Genomic DNA, 16,629 nt, shown 5'->3' on the forward strand with positions numbered 1-16,629 from the left:
ACCAAGCCAACAAACTGCAAAAATTAACCATATGATCTTTCAAGCCGTGTTTTACACCTCTCTTGATTCCCTTAGTGTCAAAAACTCAGAGCTGTGAAACATAGTGACTGAAATATTGCAGCTGTCTGGGCTAGATCATCCCAAACATTTATAATCCTCGAAGTGAAGAGATCTGAATGTATAATATAAGGGTAGCCTTAGTGTCTGAATTAACATTGGTGGGGGTTACAGATGAACATCTAATATAGTGTCAGTGTACAGTCTGAATTCCAATTATATATATATTCCCCACAACGGGCAAGTTTTGATAACCATTTAACAAGTTAGCTGAGCAACGTTACACAGGAGTAAAGACGACCAAGTAAAGATAACCACATTGGGAAATCTTTCTCTCACTGTCTTGTTTAATCATTCATCCAGCAATTCAACAGTAACAAAGAAAATACTGAACAGCAACACATATTTTATGCAGAAATGATGAGTTATCTAGAATGTGTTGCTGTCTCCATGGGGTCATTCGGGAGGGCAATAATCAGGAAAAAGGGGACATCCAAAGAGCACCATTTTGTTTAAATTTGAAATTCTGAAACTTGAGTTGGTCAGACGGGGAGGGAGGGGAGGGGGTTTTTGACATTCAGGTGAGGCCTATTTATTCCTGGGCCTCAGGTGTTGCAAATGCCATCTCTGAGTGGTGTCAGGAACATGTGTGCATGTTAGAGTACCCCATGTCATTCTGCAGTGACAGAGAGCAGAAGCCTGTCTCAAAGGTGTGCTGCTGGGGGTTCTGGGTGAGTGCCAGTGGGAGCTGAAGTAACCCCACAGCTGGTGGTATCCCGTCACCAAGTCACCCTTTATTTGCGTGTACATGACACTGACCCAGCTAGCTCAGAGCCAGCTCTCAGAGTGAACAGAACCCCTGACACTCCAGTTTATATCTGTCAGCCAGGGCTCCCTGATTGGACTAGATTAAAAGCCCCAATCGGGTAACTCATATTCTATGAGGTCCATCTGTTCCAATCACTACATGGGGGGAGAGTTCAGATTATGAGGCCTTTCACAGGCTTGGCCAACAGAGAGGTTCCATCAGCAGCACAGCTCCTGCAAGCTAACAACCGGACCAGCAGGAGGCGAGGGTAAGCAGCAGGTTGTGTGGGTCGAGGAGGAAGGGAGTGTGAAAGAGGGACTGTTGGTCACGGGATGCTCTGGGGTGAAACAGGCACCTTGTGGGACTTATAGATAATCACTCTATTGCTTTTGTTTGAAGGAAGACTGAAATCAGGGCTTTTGGCTCAATGATTAAGAATGGCATCAGCAAACAGTGAGCTGTTAATGTCGACATTAGATTTTCCAAGCCTCTGCGGTATATGGAGAAAGAATGTTGAAGTCAGAAAAGCTTTCAATCAATCTTATCAAAGATGGTATGATCCACCTCTGAAGCAGGTGGGACTAAACCCAGGCCTCCTGGCTCAGAGATAGTGACATTACCACTGTATCACAAGAGGCCCAAGTGTCAATGGGTGCAGTTACTGATCATGTGCAGGAGGAAGTACGTTTTATTTTTATCTGATCCCCTGTTAATAAGCCCTTGGTCAGTGCAGCTCTCCATTACTATTGCCTGTGTGCAGTAACACTCAATGAAGCCTGTTGCAGGTCCCTCCCCCAGGTATAAAGCTCACATTAATCCAGATTGATGGAGGCTTGGGTCCTGGGAAACACTGACTCTGATTGGAGAGATTATCTGATTATCTGGTTATCACAGGCCAACTATTTGTCACAGGTTATATGTTCATTATCCATAAGACCATGTGACCATAAGACATAGGAGCAGAAATTAGGCTATTCAGCCCATCTATTGTTTATTCCTTACTCCCTCCCCCCACCCTATCTTCTGTATATAAACCGATATTTTCCCAGCTACCATGAGTTCTGAGGAAGGGTCACCGGACCGGTAACATTAACACTGACTTCTCTCCACAGATGCTGCCAGACCTGCTGAGCTTTTCAGGCAACTTTTGTTTTTGTTTCTGATTTGCAGCATCTGCAGTTCTTTTGGTTTTTGTATGAATGCAAGCCTTTCTCAATTCTCTTTAAGATTTTGTTTTGGTGGGGGAGATGAGCCGTTCTGACTATAAATTTTACATCTTCACTTTAAGTTGTTGATAAGGTGACAGCCTCCCTGCAGATCAGTACTGTCAACCAGTAGTTTCACATTACAGACAAGAAAGCTACATTTGGCAATTTTCCTTACAGATGGAAAATGGTTTTCTGAAGATCTATCCCAAATGTTTAAGATTTAATACATCAAAGTGCATGGGAATTAGGAGTAGATGTTCTGCTTAAATTCTATTCATGGCAATGGACCTCTTGGGTCTAGGAGATGAATAACCTTCGAAACTAGACAGTAATGCCAATCCCTGCCATTATTATTTTGCCAGTTACTGGAAAACGGGACACGTGTTATGTCATCTCAATTGATCCAAAGGTATCCAATCCTGATGAGTCTTGTGGTGAAGTGGTAGTGTACTTGCCCTGAACAAGGAGAGCTCATGTTCAAGTCTGGATGTGTGCAATAGCATTTCTAAACATGGTGATTAGGGGGAAAATATTTCAGATATTGAGTCAAATCCACAATGAGACAGAAACAAGACAGGCAGCTTAAACCTGATGGGGGCAGTAGTCTGCAGTCTATGACAATACAATCTTCCCATTCCAATCAACAACTCAGCTCTTAAAAACAGAGACATTCAACAGAATCTCACAGGTAGGACAATTACTTCTCAATAGAATATCGACAGATTATCACAGATATAAGTTGCTGGGAACTCGTAGGGTATATCAGAGAAACAGGACAAAGTGCTGCGGCCACTGTTTAATGATGTATGAAAAACCAGCTAGCAAAGTGCACCATTAAGAATAGCTAAACCCACTACATCACAAAGACTTGATGAAATATTTATGCCATTTTGGACAATTTTGTTGCTGCTCAGTTGCAAACAGCCAGCGAAGTCAGACTCCCTCGGGAGCTGAAAACCAAGGGAGAGCTGACAAAAGCAAAGGCGAAATTCAGCAAACAATTGACGGCCGCTTTCAACTGAAGGTTGAAAGATGTTGTCATTAATTGCACGTTGCATCTAAACATCGCCTGTCTAGTGCCCAGCCTTGCTTCCAGACATGAAAGGCCCCTTCTGATTTTCCGGCATTGTTAAAGGAATTTTGAACATCAGGAAGCAGTAACAGCAGCGATAAGACTGTCATGTTTTAATTGGACAGCAGGCAACCTAACACAATCGAGAAAGCCTTGCAACACAGAAGTAATGTTCACATCTGTGAATATGAAGGTATCAGTCACTGGAGTGTAACCCTGTGAGTATGCTTTCATTGACATTTTAGTTAGAATCCATCACGTCCCCTGTCTTACAACTTTTGCAACCATAAAATGAGGTATCTCACTTGTTGTCATCTCCCTTCATTTACTTCAACATTTCCAAATCATTTTAAGCCCTCAATCCACATGGAATTAAATTCTTACCACATTAATGTCTCATTAAACATCCTGTTTGCATCTGCAGGAGAACAGATTCATTTTCTTTTCGTACCTATGAGTTAGAAGTGGGAGTAGGCCATTCAGCCCATCGAGCCTGCTCCTCCTTTGTATAAGATCATGGTTGGTCTGGTTGTGGCCACACCCCCACAGGATGTTAACTGGACAAAAAAAATACAGGCAGTCCATAAAAGCTCCTGCCTATCCGGAACTTGCAAATTCATCATAGCCAACTTTTTACATGTTGACAGCTCACATCCAACTTGATCCACCAGCCCTCCATCTGCCATGGTCTTGTTCACTTACTCTGTTTAAATCCCCTTGAAGTCTCTTTGCATCGTCCTCACAGCCTACACTTCAAACCAGTCATTAGATCTTTAAATACTACCCATTGTCTGTCCATCATCAAGACTTGTAATGTGTTTTTCCAATCCACCACAGCCCAACATCCTCCTCATACCTTCGCAATTCCTTTGCATTGATTTATGACCCCAGTTTCAGACTGAAGTACATCTTTTTCTAAGGTAATGGAAAATTCAGTCATATTATGATCACTATTTCCTCAAGGTGCTTAGGAAGGCTGCTACAGCTCTGGATACAGAGAATATTTTCCAGGATGATGCCAGGTATGAGAGGGTTCAGTTCTGCTTTTAGAAGGTGGGAGGATATTTCCCTTAATGGGGAAGAATAAAATTCAGGGACACAATTAAACAATAAGAGGACTCCTGCTAATGTGGTGATGAAGAAAACATTTTTTTTTTCTCTTGGAGTGTCGTTGCTCTATGGAATTCTCTTCCCCAGACAGCAGGGAGACTGGATCATTGAGTGTATTCCCAGCTAAATGAGAGAGTTTCTGATCACTGAGGGAGTTGAGAGTTCGAGGGAATGATCAGGAAAGTGGAGCTGAGACCACAACCTGATCAGCTGTTGATGGAGCAGGCTGGAAGGGCTGAATAGTCTCCCACTGTTCTGAATTTCAATGTCCCTATGTTCTCCTTGGAGGAGGGAGAAATCATCAATGTGTCAGAAGGGTTTTTCATGGAGAAGATAGGGAGAAACTGCTCACTCCGATAAGTCAGTCCTTTACCAAAGATTTAAAATAATTGGCAAAAGAGGGGAAATGAGGAGCTGTTTCTTCAGAGAGGGATTGCTAACATCTGGAATGTTGCAAATGAAACGGCAGTGGAAGCAGATTCCACAGGAACTTTCGAAAGGCAGCTGGATGTGTATCACAGAGCACTAATGTTTAGGATTGTAGGGTAAAAACTAAACTGTGAGATTGGAATAGACAGTTTTTTCATCGAGCTGGTCAATGGACGGTGGGCCAAGTGGCCTCCTTTTAAAAATCTTTGTTTCAATAATTCGAAATCAACTGCACTTCATAAAAATGCAGTGTGGAGTTGCACCAGTTAAATCTGAAGAAGTCCTAAGGCTGATGAATATAACTCGCTCTGCAATGTTCCTGCCATCAACAACTTTATTCCTTGTTTTCAACAGCATTGGAACAGCGTAATGACCCATTGCAAACGCTATTGAAGGCAATCGTTGCAGAATAGTGGCCCAAGGGTTATAACAGCAAAAAGCAGTGCATCATCATATTAAAAAAAAATGAAGAGCTGCATCGTCCTGGTAAAGCTGGCATGGATGGTGGGTGACTGTATATGGGCCAGAGGTAATGTCACTATCACTGTCAGTGTCATTCATGTTTTTACAGTGTTCCAGCCATCAAAGAGGGTCCACCCCATTTACACTCTTCATTGATTGAGCAATTCCTTTTCTGTTTAAGGACTAGTGCAAACCATTTGAAAATAATCATGCCACTGATGACCTTGTTGGTTTTTGCGCATTCTCTCATAAACAGTGACAACAATGAAGATGAATGAACATGAACATCGACAGTAGAAACAATAGAACCACGGGAACTGCTGATTTAATCTTCCTGATTGTGCAAGTTGCTCCCTGACCTGCTCTGCCTGAATGAATACCTCTTTAAGGTGGAGGTCATGGTTTGAGGTTTAAAGGTGGAATTCTACACCTTGCTAGTTTCCAACAGTATGAAAAGATAGCTACACAATGGTTGTGGGTGTATTACAGCTGGGAAGGGAGTGAAATGTCATGAGTTCACTGACATGGTGGCTCGGTGGTTAGCACTGCTGCATCGCAGTACTGGGAACCCAGGTTCAATTCCACCCTCAGTTGACTGTCTGTGTGGAGTTTGCACATTCTCCCTGTGTCTAGGTGGGATTCCTCCCAAAGTCCAAAGAAGTGCAGCTTAGGTGGGTTAACCATGGGAAACCATGGAATGGGCTGAATGGCCTACTCCCACGCCTGTAGGGATTCCATGGGATGGTCTCAAGCTGTTTCTCAAAGCTACCTTTAAGTCAGTGACTTTCACATCTATTGGCAGAAGGTGTGCTCAGAAAATCCAAACAATATTCAACATGTGGTCACCAATGCATTGTAGAGACAGTAATTGTAGTGTTTTGACAATTGCGTTGTTATATTTGTCCTCTTGAGGCTACCATACACTCATGGGACAGCACAGGGAAAGAAAAAATGACCCACGTTTCAGCCACATGCTCAACAGTTCAGTTTTGACTGGCAGTTACTGAATCTTTCTGGTTCTACCCCAACAATGTCACAACAATACAGACTCCGCATTGATCAATATCTGCATTTTAATCTGATGATACCCGTTAGTTCCTCTACTTTCTAACGAGGTATTGGTGCCAATGACATCAGTCCTATGGTTTGAAGTATTGTCAACTATGGAACTTCTTTCATTCAGCTGAAGGCAATTTGGCCCATCAAACCCATGCTAGCTCTCTGAAAAAAGTTCCTTGTGCGGTTCCATTCCCATATCATGCCCCTATACTAGCATTTACTTGGGAAACATTACAACAAGCCAAACCTATTATTTGAATTGTCATTGTCAAGCTGCTACACTGATGACCAAGAAAGTTTTGAAGTTAGATTGTTTTTACACAAGGTAATCAGCGTAGGTGTGCTTCAGGACAACAGACCTCAGTTTTCCTTTCTCATCTCCAATTAGTTATTAGATTAGATTAGATTCCCTACAGTGTGGAAACAGGCCCTTCAGCCCAACAAGTCCACACTGACCCACCCAGATCCAGTTCCGTCTGACTAATGCACCTAACACTATGGGCAATTTAGCATGGCCAACCTACCTGACCTGTACATCTTCAGACTCTGGGAGGAAACCAGAGCACCCGGAGGAAACCCACACAGACACAGAGAGGACGTGCAAACTCCACACAGACAGTCACCCGAGGCTGGAATTGAGCCTGGTGCTGTGAGGCAGCAGTGCTAGCCACTGAGCCATCGCTTTCAATAGAAAATTGAAAATTGCAAAACGCTACTATCCAGATACAGCAAGTAGTCAGGAAAGCTCATAGAATGTTATTCAAGGGAGTTGAATACTCAAGTTCAGTTTTACATGGCATTACGAGATCACACTGAGCTTTTGCGTAATATTTCTACCTTTATTTGAGGAAGGATGTAAATCCATTGGAAGCCGTTCAGAGAACGTTATCGTTATTAACTCCTGGATTTGGGTTCTCATATAAGGAATAGTTGGACAGGCTTGGCTTGTATCCAAGAAGAGAAAGAGACAATTTGATTGAAATGTATGAGATCTCCTGGAATCTTGAGAGGGCAGACGTGGAAAGGATGGTTCCTTTCAGGGAACAAATTAAAACCAAGTCGGAAAAGGGTCACTGGACCTGAGATTTTGATTTCTCCTGATTTCACAGGACTCTGATTTCTCTCCAAAGACGCTGCCAGACCTGGGGATTTTCCAGCAATTTTGAATCTAAAACTAGGGGTATTTTTTTGCTGAACTAAACAGATGTTATCATTTTAACACCGAAATTAGGAGAAATCTTTTTCCTGTCCAAGGATTGTAAATCTTTCTAACTGTCTTCCTGGCAGAATCCCTTCAATATTTTTAAAGCAGAGGGTGAGATCTCCTCAATAAGGAAGGAGCTGAAAGGTTATCAGGGTCGGCAGGAATACAGAGTAATCACTGAATGGCAGAGGATAGTTAGAAGGGCTGAGTGCCTTACTTCAGCTCATAATCCATAAGGCGGTTAACATGTGGCAGGTGGTGGAAATTCAATTATCAAAAGAATTCTGGAATATCAAGACAGTGATGACAACCATGAAACTATCAATCATCCATTGTTGCAAAAACCCATCTGGTTCTTGAATGTGCTTTGGGGAAGGAAATCTGCCATCCTGAGCTGGTCTGGCCTACACATGACTGCAGACCCACAGCAATGGGGTTGAATTCTAACTGCTCTCTGAAATGGCCCAGCCAGCTCCTCAGATTAAGGAAGGGGTGACATTGCTGGTCCTGCCAATGACACAGAGACAGACGTACAAAGAAAGTGAGTGTTGTACTGTGTATTGGAAAGTAAGCTTTTTTCGAGACCGGGTTTCTTCCTTGATGACAATTAGTCAGCTGTCAACCCCACTTCACAGATACCCAAACAATGATAATACTGTACTATGCAAAACTAAAATATTTCTGTGAAGATAAAATATTTCTGTGAAAACAGTTTAAGATGACGAAGGCCATAAACAAAGATACCTGTGTTACATATTGTGTTAAATCTGATATATATTTTATATACAATACAAATACTGCGTTGTACCTGAGGCTGAAGGATTACCTTATCTAGTGTCTGCATTTTATTCTTTTAATAAAAGATGCTCTCCATGAAGGACAATGCCATTATCGGCTGGAAAGGCATTTGTACATTTTTATTCCACAGGAATTATGATTGAGCCAAATATGATATATGCAGACCAATAAACACTTGAATGCAAAGTTGCATTTTTCAAAATAAAATGGATTTCTTTTGTTCCCCACCTTGTTTTCCATTTACCCACGTGATTGTTGATCATTTAAAGCTCTTAATTAGCTTGCAGCCCAGTTTTTGTAAGATGTAAAAATTGAACTCTCTGGTGTGGTAAGGCAGGGCAATGTTCACAATGACTGTATGTGGCTCCATTCGCAGCAGTTTGGGGATAATTGTTCATTATAATATTACAATTTTGTTGCTTGTATTGCCCGCTGTCACCTCATTTAAAAGGTGCATGAATTATTTTCCAAGAAGCCCATTATTGCTTAGTTATGATGATCATTATGATTGTCAATGGCTTGGCTTTTTAGTTTCCCTGACAAGCACCTCAAAGTGAAATTCACCTTTCTGTGCAATCTGCTTGAGATATTGTCTCGGAAAATGACATTTGAATTGATGCGAGGATGCAGATACTGTGGTGATGAAGGGGTATCACATACGTCAGTAATAATACTTGGTCTGAGAATTAGTTCAGTTACTTAAATATGACTAATCACATAGTTTAATGTAATCTATCTGCTTCTGAAATGCCCTTAATCTTTGAAACAATTCTGGCATGCAGTACATCAGATATTTGACAAGTACATTTTGGACTTCATATGATTTATTTCATTGCAGTCATAATGGATCAACCCATACAATTTATAGACAAACCGAACAACTTAGTATAATAATATGCATTATATCTGATACTTTATTAATTAAGATGCACTGCAGAAACTCACTAAGGCTGCTTTGAAAGCATCTTCCAAACCCATGACCTCTTACCATAAGAAGGACAAGGGCAGCAGATACATTGGAACACCACCAGCACTTTCAAGTTTCCCTGAAAGCCACAGCCCATCTTGACTTGGAATGATACCAACATTCCTTCATTGTTACTGGGTCAATATCCTGGAACTCTCTCCCTAAGGGCATTGTGGGTCTACCCACAGCACATGGACTGCAAGCGGTTCAAGAAGGCAGCTCACCCTCACCTTCTCAAGGGGCAACTAGGGATGGGCAATTAATGCTGGATCCTGCCAGTGACAACCAGAACCTATGAATGAACTAAAACAAAATGAAAAGTTTGAAAATGTTCATCCCAACCCCCTAACGATTGGCAAGACAAAATTGCAATGGAAAAATCAATCTGCTGTGGAGATGGCTAAGTACAAACCATGAATTTGTTCAAAAAAACCGAGAGAACTGCAGATGCTGGAAGTCAGACACAAAAACATAAAAAGGTTAGCAGGTCTAGCAGCATTTGTGGAGAGAAATCAAAGTACACCTTTCGGGTCCAGTGACCCTTCTTCAGAATGGGTCTGAACTGAATTTGTTCAGGTATAACCAGCTCTCCTCTTTACTTCCTTCAGCTCTACTGGAATCTGAGATCCTCACAGTTTTCCAACTCTGGTCTCTCTGGCTCCTCCCTGATTTTAATTGCCCCCACCATTTTCAGCACTGTCACCTGTTGTCTGTGTGCCAACATCTTAAAATCCACGTTTCTTCAAGGCATTCCTCCAAGCCAACATTTTCGGCCAGGTTTGGGATCACCCTTTGTGCTGTCTCCTTGTGTGACTGGGCAGTGTCAACAATCTCAAAAACGTTTGTTTTTCAGTTGATACTTCTCTTGATAAACACTTTGGCTCATTTGACTGTACCAAAAAATAGTACTATATGAATTAAAGTTGTTAGAACTTAGAGTAGAGTCATAGAGATGTACAGCATGGAAACAGACCCTTTGGTCCAACTTGGTAAAAACAAGGGCTGCAGATGCTGGAAACCAGAGTCTAGATGAGAGTGGTGCTGGAAAAGCACAGCAGGTCAGGCAGCATCTGAGGAGCAGGAAAACCGATGCTTCGGGCAGAAGCCCTTCATCAGGAATAGAGCTTTAGTCCAACCCGTCCATGCCGCCCAGATTTCCCAATCCAATCTAATCCCACCTGCCAGCACCTGGCCCCTATCCCTCCAAACCCTTCCTATCCATGTACCCATCCAAATGTCTTTTACTTCTGTTGTAATCCATTTCGAAATTTCCGCCAGAAACAAACTGAGTTTTCTCACCCCCACAGGGAAAAAAAACTGTCAAAATTAATTAATTTTCTGATTGGTGAACCACTAATCCCTTAATGACAATTCTTGAAAAAATTATTGACAGGAATCAGTAATTTACACAAACTCTGGACCGAAAATTAAATTGGAGAGAGATCTGCTGTTGAGTAATGAGATGGTGTAAGAAAGAAAAAGACATTCCATCTCAGAAATCTGCCTCTTCCTCTTTGCATGAAATATCAAGTGTGAATTAGTCTTTTGTTTTAACTTGCAGTCTGGACGCGCAGAGGACGTGCCCTTAGCGAGAAACAGTTCTCTGGTCACTGAACATAACTAATGACTGGGATTGAAAGCTGTGAGTGCCGCTGTGGTACATGTGCTGGCTGACTTGCAAGAAGCATCACATGATGGGCAAGCGACAGCGTTCTGCAGCCCAGCTTCTCCATCTCACCAAGGTGCTTTGTGAAAGAATGCTACTAAACCACAGAAACAAACCCTGAGCTGTTCCCAGGCCCTGCCATTCGCATCTGTCAGTTAGAATTCTTCTTATCTTATTGACAGCAAAGGGGCATGATACACTTTAATAATCTAACCATTTCTTTCTTAAAACATACACCAGGAAATTACGAATCGGTCAGTATTTAAGAATTTGAGAATTTACAATGTTTTTTTCCCTTCCTTGACATATTATTTAAACTCTTCAGAGTATGAGTTAATTTTTTGGAAATCAAAGTATTAACATTTACAATGCAAGATCAGGGCATGCTCCTTCATCACTGAATCCTGCCTTAGATTAGTCTTTGACTTGAAGCTGCATCAATGGTATTGCCTTGATCTTGCAAATTTAGCAGAGCCTTTGACTTCCTTCTTATAAAATAGAAGCATAACTTGCATTTATGTAGTACCTATAGGGTAATGAAAGATCCCCAAAGCCTTCCAGAGATGTGCGATGGGCTGGGTATGCCTTCCCCATGACCCACACGAGACCCCCCAAGCAGGTGGACTACCCCCAGCTCCAAAACGGCAGGGGACCCCCAGGTGGACAAGGAAGTTCTTCAGGGATACCCACAAGGCCTCACTGGGGAAGTGCAGCATTCCCACCGACACCTGGGAATCACTGGGCTGTGACCGTCCAACATGGAGGAGGAGCATCCAGGAAGGCCTCGGGACTTGGCCATTGGGAAAAAGCGGAAACCGGGCGGAAACAGGGAAAGGAGCGCACTGCCACACCATCACTCCATCCACCCCTTCCCACGGCCAACTTCTGCCCCAAGTGTAACAGAGCCTGCCGTAGCTCCATCAGTCTGTAGAGCCACCTACAGACACACCCAGAGGGTGGGAGAGAATCACCCTCATCTGTGAGGGACCGCCAATGATGATGAGGAAAGTAAAATGTGACACCATGTCACTTAAGGTGACTTTAGGGCAAATGGCCAGAAGCTTGATTGGAAATGTAGGTTTTAAGGAGAGTACAGAGAGTTGCAGAGAGATGTAGTGAGGAACATCCAGACCTCGGGGCCCAGGCAGCTGAACACACCAATGGTGGAGTGATAAAAATCAACGGTATTCAAGAGGCCAGAATTAGAGGACCATAAATATTTCAGTGAAATATGGGGCTAGAAATGGTTACAGTGGTGGATAGAGCAAGGGTCATGGAAGGATGGGATAACGAGAATGTAAGTTTCATCGCCTTGAGATTAACACTGAAATGGCCAAACCTCATCACAGCATTTCTCTGGTGACGTTAAATGAAGAAGTTTGCAAAGGTAACCTACGAAATCTGAATGCTTGGAATTTCCAGGAAAATCACAGTCTAACCAGAGTGCAAGAATTGAATTATGCCATTTGAGTTTCTGAGGAAATTTGCACATAGCTGTTTTAATGCAAAACATCTCGATTAAGAAATTTCCTGAATCATTTACGTAATTTCCTGAACCCATTTACAGATTAATACATCTCTGTGAACTAACTCAGAAGTGTACTTCCTACATTTAATCCATTCTTAATGGTTATAAATGAACGCTCAAGATTTCAAACATTGCAGGATCCAAAGTTATGAGATCCTGTTGTTTTTCTAGTGATTTTCCAAAGCAATTTGGAAAAATTATTTTTTCTTACTGTATTTTGAATGTCCTTCTCAGGGTCTGGTAAGAGAAAATGTACCAAAATTGCACTTTAGTTTTAAACATGTTGTCTATTAATGATAAGTTTGCTGGTTTCAAACTTTAATTTGTATAAAAGCAAAATGCAGACGGTACTGGAGATCTGAAAGAAATGCAGAAACTGCTGGAGAAACTCAGCAGGTCCGGCAGTGTCTGTGGAGACAGAAACAGAGTTGACGTTTCAAATCCTGTGTTACCCTTCCTCAGAACTGTTCTGGCCAAATCTCATATTGGACACAAAGTGTTAACTCTGTTTGTCTCTCCTGCTGACTTTCTACAGCAATTTCTGTGAGCGTTTTAATTTTTATAAAGTCATTAATTTGTAAAGTGATTTCTGTTGCACAAGGACGTGCTTTCCTTAAACCTCAATTGCTTCGCTAGTCCATATTTATATTTTCAGGTTGACTGATGAGATTCTTGAAGAAGTTTGGTATAAATTGTAGTCAGTAAGACCAGCGTAGAAAGTGGTTCAATTTCACCAGGCGTTTTGGTGTAGGTTATGTTGAAGGGACTGGGCCATAGAAAGAGGCTGCTTTCTTCTCATGGGATGTGGGCATCGATGGCTGGGCCAGCATTTATTGCCCGTCCCCAGTTGCCCCTTGAGGAGGTGGGGATGAGCTGCCTTCCTGAACCGCTATAGTCCATGTGCAAGCAGAAAGTACGAACAGGTGGTGTAACAACAGATAGCACTTCACAGAACGGCACTCTGGTCATTCTGCCCAAAGGTAAGGTCGAGGTGAAAGATTTTTTTTTCACCCAGACAGTGGTGAGACTATGGAATTCTCTGCCACAGGAAAGCAGCTGAGGCCAGAGTATTGACTGCTTTCAAGAAAGAGTTAGATATAGTCCTTCGACCTAAAGGGATCAAAAGGTCTGGGGAGAAAACGGGAACAGGGGACTGTGTTGGATGGACAGCCACAATCACAACCGAGCAGGCTCGAAGGGCTGAATGGCCTACTCCTGCTCCTATTTTCTATGTTTCCAAGTCTCGAAACTTCAAAAGATAGTGGTGTAATGGCAATGCCACTGGACTAGTCATCCAATAAGCCAAGGATAATGTTCCGGGCGTATGGGGTTTGAATTTCACCACCATAGAAGCATGTGGAATTTAAATTCAGTTCATCAAATTAGAAATGGAACAAAAAATTTAATAAAGGTGATCATGAAACAGCCATCAAGTGGTTTCACTCATGTTCTTATGGGAAGGAAATCTGCTTTTCCTGGTCTGGCCTACAAGTGACTCCAGAATCACAGAAATGGGGGTGACCCTCAAATGCTCACTGAAACAGCTGAGCAAATCACTCAGTTCAAGAGGCAGTTAGGGATGGACAACAAATACTGGCCATACCAGTAACGCCCACATCCTCGACAGGTATAAACAAATCATTTCTCACATTATAAAGCCAATAAGAGGAAGTGCCCACTGAACCAACATAACTTCAGGGTTTCACTGAGATTTTAATAAGATCTGATAGAATATATTACTTCATTATTGGTGAACATTAACAATGTTTAGTGCACTGTTTAACTGCAATGAAATAATTCCTTCGCTCCTTCATGGAAAGTTTTCAAGGATAACAAAAGCAAAATTAATTATCTTGATCAAACAAGCTCAGCCTGTTACCTGAGAAGGCATGGTCTTGCCAAAGAGTGCATTTCGCTGGATTTGCCTGCAGGCTAGTGCTTAAAAGACAAGCTACTGCAGCAACGAAAGATATATTTCAAGGCAACGTGTTCACTGACCAGCTCTGGTGCTGACATTTGCAGTCATTTTCCTCATTCCAAAAATGTTTAATTGCTAGTTCTTAGAAGACTGCAAGCAAATTGAAGAGTTTTTATTTAAACAAACAATGAATTGTGGAGCTGCCTGTCTTGTTTCGCTCCAAGTCATTATGTACAAGGTCGCTGCTTTTACCCTCCTTCCATTGTGTTCACATTGAAGGTTGCCAGTTTTGAACAAGGGAATCTATTTTTCCATTTTATTTTGGCATCGGAGCCATTTGGCTGCATAGATTCAGGTCAAAAACAACATTAGACTTTCTCACATTATCCTGACAGCTCAATTGAGTCACTAATCTATGGAACCCCGCTGTGGTGCCACGCCGTTTCTCAGAGCTCCTGGCAGCCTGGAGCAGAGACAGCTGTAAGTTCAGTGAATTTGGGCACAATTTTAACCCTGTGCAGGCAGCAGATTGATCTTGAGTGTGTTAAAATCTCTCCTAAAATTTGTGTTGAGTGGACAATGGTCTGAGACTGTACAAAATCATCTCTGAGATGAGCTTTAAGACAGAATTCTGTAATCAGTGTTTGTGTTACTCCGAAGTGACCATAGCTTTGATTCAGAACATGGTGCCACCTGGATGACTCAATAATATGGCCCTACACAACGCTTAATCATAGACCAAACCACCCTCAAATTCAATTCAGCATGCAAAGCTTATACAAATGAAAGATAAGTCACACAATGCAAGTGGTCAGAACTAATGATGTAGACACTAAAAGATAAGACGACAGTTAGTCATTAGAGAATTGAATTGAGCAGGAACCTACCTTCATATAGCCATAGAGATGTAATGCACGGAAATAGAACATTCGGTCCAGCTAATCCATGCCAACCAGGTATCCTAACCTAATCTAGTCCCATTTGCCAACATTTGGACCATATCCCTCTAAACCCTTCCTATTCATACGCCCATCCAGATGCCTTTTAAATGCTGCAATTGTACCAAACTCCACCACTTCCTCTGGCAGCTCATTCCACACACACCACCCTCTGTAAAAATATTGCCCCTTTCACCCTTTCACCTTAAACCTACCCAAGCAACTTCCATCTCTTTTCTCAGAATTTCAAACCTTGACATTGTTCTTCCTTCTCAGTCAGAAGGTGGGTTCAAATCTCACTCTAAGCCTTGAATTCATCCTCTTACCTGTACAGTGATTGACAAGGCTCACAAAGGTGACAGTTGCACAATTTAAATGATTTGTTGGACTCATTCTTGGGAGTGTGAGCATTGTTGGGAAGGCCACCATTTACTGCCCATCCCTAATTGCCCACTGAATTCAGTGGTTCACTGGGCTCTTCCAGTGGGCAGTTAAGAGCCAACCATGTTGCTATGGGTCCAGAGTCACATGTAGGCCAGATCAAGTAAGGATAGCAGATCTCCCTCTTGAAAGAGAATGAGTGTACCAGATGGCTGCTTACTCCACTCGATGGCAACTTTATGACTATTCAGGGGGTGCGAATTTTGTTAGAGGTTTACTAATTAATTGAATCGAGGTGCCTTCAGTTGTCAATGTGGGATTTGAACCTGTGAGCGTTAGGCTGGGCTCTGGATTATTAGTTGCATGGCATCATCATCACTCTACTCTGAATGTACCAGTAACACTTTGGGCACTAGCCCTGAAGCACTGCAGATAGCTCAACTTCTCCGAACAAGCTGTAGCAGGTGTGCAGCTAGGAGATACCTTGCAAATCCAGTGGATCTTCCTGTTGTGGAGCCAAGTGGAGCTGAAAATTCTCCTGATGCAGCCTCACACATCGGGAGCTCACTCTGCCATTCCCTGCAAAACTGTCACTGAGTCTCCTTTGACTGCACTCCCCCAAAAAATATCCAACCTTCCAACTCCGAGATGAGAACAGGGAGTAAAACCGGGAATTAATCTGGACCAGGATTAAAAGTAGGAAAGGGCCCGATGAACTCACAAGAGCATCCAATTTATGTACAACTCTTCATTTCCTTCAAGAGGCGGAGAACCCAAAATCTGCTGATTTCCAATCCCAAAGATTGACTCCTATCCACCATCGTTGTCATAGAATCCTTTCCAGTGTGGAAGCAGGCCATTCAGCCCATCAAGTCCACACTGACCCGCTGACGAGAATCCTACCCAGACCCCTGCCCCTCTACCCCCATAACCCTGCACTTCCCATAACCTGCACGCCTTTGGACTGTGGGAGGAAAATGGAGCGCCCAGAGGAAACCCCATGCAGACACAGGGAGAGTGTGCA

The sequence above is a fragment of the Chiloscyllium punctatum genome, chromosome 11 (assembly GCF_047496795.1).
Source record: "Chiloscyllium punctatum isolate Juve2018m chromosome 11, sChiPun1.3, whole genome shotgun sequence".
Classification (NCBI taxonomy): Eukaryota; Metazoa; Chordata; class Chondrichthyes; order Orectolobiformes; family Hemiscylliidae; genus Chiloscyllium; species Chiloscyllium punctatum.